The sequence below is a fragment of the Blastomyces gilchristii genome, assembly GCF_000003855.2.
Source record: "Blastomyces gilchristii SLH14081 genomic scaffold supercont1.25, whole genome shotgun sequence".
NCBI classification, from domain to species: domain Eukaryota; kingdom Fungi; phylum Ascomycota; class Eurotiomycetes; order Onygenales; family Ajellomycetaceae; genus Blastomyces; species Blastomyces gilchristii.
In genome coordinates this window covers 614116-623037 of record NW_003101657.1, presented here as the reverse complement: position 1 = coordinate 623037, position 8922 = coordinate 614116, and positions in this window count along the sequence as shown.

The following is an 8922-nucleotide window of genomic DNA, read 5'->3' as shown; positions in this document are numbered from 1 at the left end:
CTGATAGAACTCAGAATGCATAAGAGCAGTAAGAGCAGATAAACTAGTTAAATAAACTTTTAAGCATTCAATAAATTTAGTTAACAAGTCTGATCAACTGTAAGAATAAGAGCTCGCAGGCGATTATTCAGGTGTTTGCAGCTTGGCGTGATATGTACTGTTAACTACTAGAAGTATTCATGATAGAAAGATAAAATGTAGAGATTAAATGTATAATAGCATTCAAGCTGAGTTATAAATAGTATTCACAAACTCCAGTCTATATAGTTGTGTGTAGCCAAGGGCTGCTAACTCTATTAATTACATGAGAGATAGAAATAGAGATAAACAATCTATAAGAAGTGAGATTTCTTATATATCTCTCTCTCTCTAAGGCTTTTTCTGTGAAGTCTTTCACTGAGTGACTTTATAGAATCACCTCAGCACTGCAGTGATACTCACTAAAAATTCTTCACATCTATAAAAAAATCTCAGGGAGAAAGAATCTCTTATTATTATAAAGAGAAAAGAGTCTGTTACTCAGTTTCTTATTCTGTGAGATTCTATATAATTTATAGATTCTTCTCTGACTATCACACAGATTTATTTCACATCTTTCATACAGAAGAGTTTCAGTTGACTCTCAATCATTTTCATAAGATTCTTTTGTAATTATTACACAGATTCATCTTGTAGATAAATCACTCTCTGTGAGATTATTCTTATTAAAGAGAAGTATTCATGAGTTGATCTTTCACTCATTCTTATGAATTATTATTCTTTGACACTGTAGAATTGTGAGGAATTTTTCATTCTTTCATTAACTCTGTAGAATTGTAGAATCAAGATATTTACAGTCTGTAATCACTCTTTATAGTTATATAGAAAGATTCAGATCTGTAATTCACAATCACTCTTTATTTACTAGAGTGATCTGACTGTTCTGCAGAATCACTCACAGTATAAGTAAATCTCTCTAAAGTAGTATAAATATCTCAGATCTGTTCACAGTATCTCATCTTCTTTTTTCTTTTATTATAACAGCTCTCATTCTTATAAACTATGAGTATTCTTATTCATCTATGCAGTGTTTTCACTCAGATAATAGAGAGAGAGTGTTTCTGATAATATTTATATATTAATTCAAGAACTTCTTAAGAATAAAAATTTTTTCAATTCTAATATCTTTGTGAATAATATCTGATTATCACTGAGCTTCTCATGAATATCTCTGTAACTTCTCTGATCACTTTTTATCAGCTGATAAAGCAGTAATATTATCACTTATAACAGCATCTTCATCTCTCTCAGCTCTGTCACTGTACCTGATCTTCAGATCAGCAGTCAATTTCATGTCTTCTTCAGATTAGTTTCTGACTTCAAGTAGCACAGTCTCACTCTTTACTGTAAGTCTCTCTGTAAATAATTTCTTACAGACTCTAGTTAACAGTTCTTATAAAGCTTTCAGTGTTATCAGTGTCTTCTGTAGTCTCACAGATCTATAATCACTCTCTCTCTACTTACATGATCTCTGATCAGGTATATGCAAATATGTCTTGATTTTCTATCAACAGTTCTCACACTGCAGCACATTTCTGTAATCTCAGTATTAATGAGAGATAAGTTCTCAGATACCTGTAAAATTCAGATAATTAAGACAATGCAAATGTTATAAATTTGTAATAGAAGTTAATCTGAGCAGATGAGCCTTCTCTCTGTATCTCAATTGTTTTCAGACTGAATACTTCAGCACAACTGAGAGAGTAAATATAGCTTTATAAGAAGTATTTAGTTATACATGTAGATGACCAGTCTTCAAGACTCTGTTATAACTGTATACACTCTGATATCTGATTTCTCTGAAGTCTGTGCATTTCTGATGATCTTCATATTAAATACAATAATTGTCTATACTGTGAATATAATACTCTCTGCTTTCTTGAAGAGAGGAATTGATAGTTGTGACCCCGGTGGCCGAATGGTTAATGCGGCCACCCGGTAGCGCCTTGGTGTGGGAAACCAAGGCGTGTGGGTTTGAAACCCGCAGGGGATACATTAAATCCAGAACTCAAGCACCTCAGGTTCCTAATAAATACAGAGGTGTACAAATCGCTTCAATGAATCACTCTATATTCCTGAGCTGGGAAGTTATTATCGCATGTATCTAATTGTCACTTCTTTGTATTTTCCTATGTTCTTGTTATCTTGGCGTGGTCTCAACACCTGTATTTCCTGCTGTATAACTAACACTTGACCTGTATTTAACATCATGCAAGGACTCATCATAAGCTCCGCTTGCATATGAGTATAATGAAAGAGTAATAATACTAATAATAATAATAATTGATAGTTGTGAAGAGAATTGAGTATCACAGATATTAAGAATATAAGTGTGAGTTTTCTTTATTTTTTCTTTATTAATCTCTAAAGTGTGTTCATGATCCTGTTTCTATTTTCTTATTTTTTAGCTTTAATAAGAATATGATTTCTTCTTCTCTTTGTATACACTGTGAACTGTTCATCTCAGTAGAAACTTATCATCTTATAGACTAGAATTTATAAATGACAGTATTAATATCTTTATCACAATCAGATTCTTAGTGAAGACTGTGTCATTCTGACTTATCAGAATTTGTGATATAAAAGTCATATCTCAGATTTCACAGATATCTTATCTACTCAGATGATTTTTAAGTGAACTTATTCATCTTATCAGAATATTCTTATCACTGAATCTTGAATCAGAGCTTATAATCTCACTTCTCTGAATCAATAATTTCTTTAATCTGATATTCTCTTTCACTCTCTAGTATTTCATGAACAGAGTGATGCATTACAGAATTCTCTTCTAAGAATTTCTTATATTTACAGAGCAAAGAGATATGAAAAATATTATATATCTATAACTTAGATGATAGTTTCAATCTATAGAACTGTGAGTTAACTTTCTTCATAATCTTATAAGACTCTGTCTGTAAGAGATTCAGCTTCTTACTAAGTCTTCACATAGTGATGTTTTATAGACTTAGTCAGACTCTATCATCTTTCTTAAAACTCTTTATAATATACTTGAAGTCATAGTATCTCTTCTAATACTCTTAAATCTTTCTCAAGAATTCACAGACATTCTTTCAGATATTCTGAACTCTCTCAGCTTATTCACAGATATTATCACACTCTATAGTGTACTCTCACAGATTTATTAAGATTATTCACAGATAAGTCTCAGTGAGCATCTTAAAAAGAGTTTTATCTGTGCTGACATGCTTTAAGTTATTATATATGAATTCTGTAAGTAATAATCAATATATTCAGTCATTCTGATTGTAATTAATAAAGCACTGCAGATACTGTTTTAATATACTTATCAGATATTCTATCTGATCATCTGTCTGTTGATGAAAAGTTATACTTAGATCTCATAAGATCTTCAGTATAGTTATCAGAGTAGATTAGAACTTCTCTATAAAGATTAATTCTCTATCTGAGATAATGTTCATAGATAATTTATACAATCAAATCACATTGTAAATAAAGATATGAGTTAAATTCTTTAACTTTAAGTTCTTGCAGATGAGTATAAAGTGTGTTATCTTGATAATGCAATCTACTATTATCAGCACACTGTCAAAACAGATATTATATATGTTCTTACTTTTAGAGAGATCTATGATAGTGTTCATTTCTAGCTATTTTCAAGATTTCTGTAGAATAAGTAGAGAAGTAAGTTCTTTATATAATTTGAATCACACTATCTGTGAACTCTGATAAATAGTATAAGAATTCACTATCTTCTTCATAAGTTCTCACATCTTCAGTTAGAAGTATTTTCTTATAAGTAACTTATAAGTTCTAGTATCTGTAAAATGATCTGCTAGAGAAGAGTTATGATATCTTTTAATAAGTTCTATATATAGAAACTCATTCATAGATATATAAATTCAGTTCTCTCTTTATAAGAGATTATTTAAGTCTCTTTAATTCTTTATTTCTGCAGAATTGATCTCTGCTGTGAGCAGTTTCTGAATATACTGAGTATATTCATTCTTCAGTTGTAGTTCAGATAATCTGAATAGAAGATCTTATAAAGATTTATACTCTGTTTTTTCTTACATCAGATCTTCTGCAGTACTTCTCAAAGCCTGTAAATTCTTCAGATTATAGATACTCTCTTCAAGAATTCTTATGAAGATTCTTAGAGTGTTGACTCTTAGTGTTATAGAGAGTAGTTATACAGGCTTCTTCTCTCTCTTCTCTTTCTTCTCTTATACAGAATTGAAAGACTCTTCAGTTAATCTCTTTATAATACTCAGTCTGAGCATTCTGTAAAGCTTTTCTATCTTCTTTAGTTTCTCTATATTTATTATTCTGATCTTCTTAATATAGTCTGATCTGTGACAGAGTTCATCTGCTGAGTTCTTAGTTCTCTTGATATACTCTATCTTGAATCAGAACTTACTCAGTCTCTGAGCTCAGTGAATCTGCTATTATGAGAGTTTCTTGATTGAAGTAAACTGTTATAAGCTATTATAATCAGGTCTAATAGTAATTACTGTTATGAGGTTCTCAAAGTAGTAATATCAGTGATAAAAGAATTTCACTATTATAAGAAGCTTCTAATCATAAATGCTATACTTGATCTTCACAGATTATATCTTCTGTAAGAAAAAGATCACTGAAACTCAGTTCTCATTTAACTATAGTTATAAGACTATTTCTGAAATTATAAAGAAGAAGACATCTGTCTTTAATCTGATTAAGAGTAAGAGATTAAAGTGAAACAGTATCACTGCATTTATAAATGTCTATTTCAATCTTATAAAGATCTTATGAGCTTCTGAAGTAAGAAAGTTCTCACAGCTCTCTCTTCTTAATAATCTTTTTATTCTCTATTTATAAGATAACTTCTTCTTATTTTCACTCTTCAGCATGTCTGTAAGAGTCAAGAAGATTCTTATAAATATAAAGATAAATTATCTATAGAAATTCATAAAGCTCAGAAAGATCTGAATCTCATAAATACTAGTTAACTTCAGTTATAATAGAATAGTCTCAATCTATGAAGATTTTATCTGAATACTATCTATAGTGATTACATATTCTAGAAAATTAATCTGATAAGCACTTAAGTTATACTTTGTAAGCTTAATATACAGTTCTATCTTATCTAAGATCTTCAACATACTTTGTACATGCTCAGTGTGTTCTTTCTTCTTTACAAAGTATATTATCACATCATTCAGATATATTATCACAAAGACATTTAGATATGTGTGAAGTGTTTTATTAATAAAAGACTGAAATATTATGAGAGTATTAGTCAAACTAAAAGACATCACTAGATATTTAAACAATCTCAGTGCAGTTCTAAAGACAGTCTTTCATTTATTCTCAGACTGTATTTACAGCTGTGTATATATATTGATCACATTCAGTTATGTGAATATGACAGCTCTTATGAGATGATTGATCACATTCTCAATCAGAGATAGAAAGTAGTAACTCTTTATTATCTTAAAGTTCAGATCACAGTAGTCTATATATAATGTAAGATCTTTATTCTTCTTCTTTACAAATATCACAGAGACTCTTACAGAGATCTATGAAGATTAGATAAAGTCATTCTTCAGATTGTTCTTTATATAGGTCTGTAAGACCTCTGTCTTATAATGAAAGAGCTTATAGATTGATTCTTAGAAGAATTTCTATTCTTCTATTAAATCTATTACTAGATTCTTCTCACAGTGAGAAGAAAGCTCAGCTCTCTTTACTAAGCTGAATATCTCTGTGAGATCTCAGTATTTCTCTGATATCTGAAGCTCAGTTTCTATGACTGTGAAGTTCTCAGATATTTATAAAGTTATTATATAGATAAGCTTGTCTTCTCTAATTAACTCTGCAACATTAAGTAATTCTATCTCTATAGATAAGTCTATTAACACTCATCAGAAGTATAAATCTGACTCACAGACAGCTATGTACAAATTATATCTTTGAAGTTATATAAGTCTTAAGTATATATCATCTATGATATCTGTGATAATCACAGTTTCTACAAATCTTCTTCAGATTCTGAAGAGATCTTATAATTCAAAGATAACTCTTATAAGTCTCTCAGTTCTCAGATCTGAGTTCTCACACCCTGCTTATTATAAGAGTAGATTTTCAGTTTTTATTATTTAACTTATTCACTCTGTAAGCTTTAGAAACACTACAGTGATCTGAGATTCTGAGTTCATTAATACTTTTCATACTTACAGAGTAGTAGTATTATAATATAGTCTCTCTCTATAAGTAAGTATTTTCATTGAGAGAGTAACAGATTCAGATGTCAGCTTTAAGACTCTTAAGAAGACTGTTGCTGACTCTGTTCATAACTTCTCAAATTTCTATTTTGATTTATTCAGACAGTTTGTGCAGAGATATTCTGATTTAAAATAGATACAGCAGAGATTCTTTTTCTTAATCTCTTTATTATATACTCTGTTTATAGAAGCTTATGAAGCTCTCTCTCTCTACTTAGCAGTCAGATATAAATCTCTCTATATCTTATTATCTTTCTCTGATAAATCTGTTCTCTGTTATTCTAACTCTTATAAGATTAGTTAATAATTCACTCTTCACAGATCTGTGACTCTCACAGTAATCTATAAGTGATGAATAAGAGTTATCAGTTTCTTTAGAGTTAAGAGCTTAGAGTCTTACTCAATGAGCTTGTTCTATATATCTTTATTCAGTCTCTTTATAAATATCATCATTCAGATCTTGTTTCAGAGCCCTGTTTTCACAGATCTCAATTCATATCATAATTTTATAAAGTGCTGTGAGTAGTCTTTATCAGATTTCTCATCTCTTTTTCTAATATTAATAATTATAGCTCAGATGTTCTCTGTTCAGTTTATAAAGTCTTTTAACTTATTCTCTAGATAGATCTTGAGAACAGATCAGTAGAATCTCTTGTGATTATTCTCTAGATAATTTAGTCAGTTCTTGACTTCAGTGTAGTAGAGATCTGTTATTATATAGATAATAGCTTCTTCATCTTTCATATCACACAGCTGAGCTTGTGACTTAATTTTAAATACAAACTTGTAAAAGCTTTTATAGATTGTGATTCAGTAAGTGATCTTAAGTAGTTATAACTTAAGAAAGCTTCTTTTCAGTTTGTAGATATCTCTGAAGATCATGTCTAGAGACTTAATTCAAGAGTGTTTATAGACAGTAAGTATTTCTTATAGAAAAATAGCTTGATTCTGTAGAAGATGCTTAAGAATGTTCTTCACTGAGATTGATTTATTTGTGAGTTTAGACAGTTTCTCTGTCACAGATACAGAGAATGATATTCTGTGAGTAATTAATAAGTTCTCTGAGACTTCTTTCACAGAGATTATTCATGATTCAGATAACTACTTCTGAGTGTCTGTAGTAGAGTTTACAGAAATTGAAGTATACAAGTTTCTAGTTCTTTAAGTTATAACAGGCAGTTACTGACTGACTGAGCTTGAAATATAAGAATAAGAGCCCACAGATAATTATTCAGATGTTTGCAGCTTGACATGATATATACTGTTAACTACTAGAAGTATTCATGATAGAAAGATAAAATGTAGAGATTAAATGTATAATAGCATTTAAGCTGAGTTATGAATAGTATTCATGAACTCCAGTCTATATAGTTGTGTGTAGTCAAGGGCTGCTAACTCTATAGTTACGCGAGAGATAGGAATAGAGGTAAAGAATCCGTGAGGAGCGGGATTTCTTACATTAACAACATTCTTTAGAAAAAGCATGAAATAGAAATCTATTATAGATTTAACTTTCATGTTATAAAATCTAATTGAAAAAAGACTAATAAACTGATTTATTAATTCACATGAAACCTCAGAATCAGATCATAAGATTATTCAATTTGATATTGAACTGAGTGAAAAATAAAGAAGTAAAAATCCTCTTCTCTCTAATCAGTATAACTTTAAAGAAGCTGATTGAAAAGCAGTTAAAGAAAGAGTAAAACAGCTGAAATCTGAAAAGCAGAGTAAGCTCTATTGAAATCAAAGTCAAGATATCTCAAATAAAATATTTAAGAATAGAGTAAAGCTGATTATATCTATTCTTTTAACAAGTATTAGAGAAAATATTTCAAAGAAAAAGTCTTCTGAGTATTTCAAATCTTGATGAAATGAGAATATCACTTCTAAAAGAAAGCAATTAGTCACTGCTAAGAGAGATTGAAAGAATAACTTAATATCTGATGAAGAGTTCAAATCTATTCAAAATAAATATTTTTCAGATATTAAAAGAGTTAAAACAGATTACTGAAACAAATTTATTGAAGAAGTATAAGAAAAAGAAGTTTTTAAAGCCTTTAACTATACTAAAACAAGAAGTGTAGCAAAGCTTTCAACCTTAGAATATGAATTTCAGAATGAATTGTATACAGCAAACTCTTTTAAGAAAAAGTATCAAGCTTTTATAAGAATTCTCTTTCAAAACTCATCACATTTGAAAGAAGAGAATATGACATTTCATGAATATATTGATGAAAATAACTGGGAATGGCCTGAGCTTATATAGAATGAACTAGAGTCAGCAATATTCTCAAGTTTAATTAAAACTGCTGCAGGGCCTGATTCAATTAAGCAATTAATTATTTAAAACATATATTTCTACTTGAAGAATGAATATTTTGAGCTCTTTTTCAATCTCTTAAAAAATGATTATCATTCTGAATACTGAAGAGAAGCTTCTGAAGTAATTCTTGTAAAATCTAATAGAAAAGCTTCAATTTCTAAGTTATATAGAGTAATATCTCTGTTGAACTGTTTAAGAAAAATTCTAGAAAAAATAATAGCTACTAGATTATCTTTTATAAGCTCTATTAGTGATTCTCTTCTATTAATGAATAAATGAGAGATAGAAAACAATGTTCTGTAATAACACTGT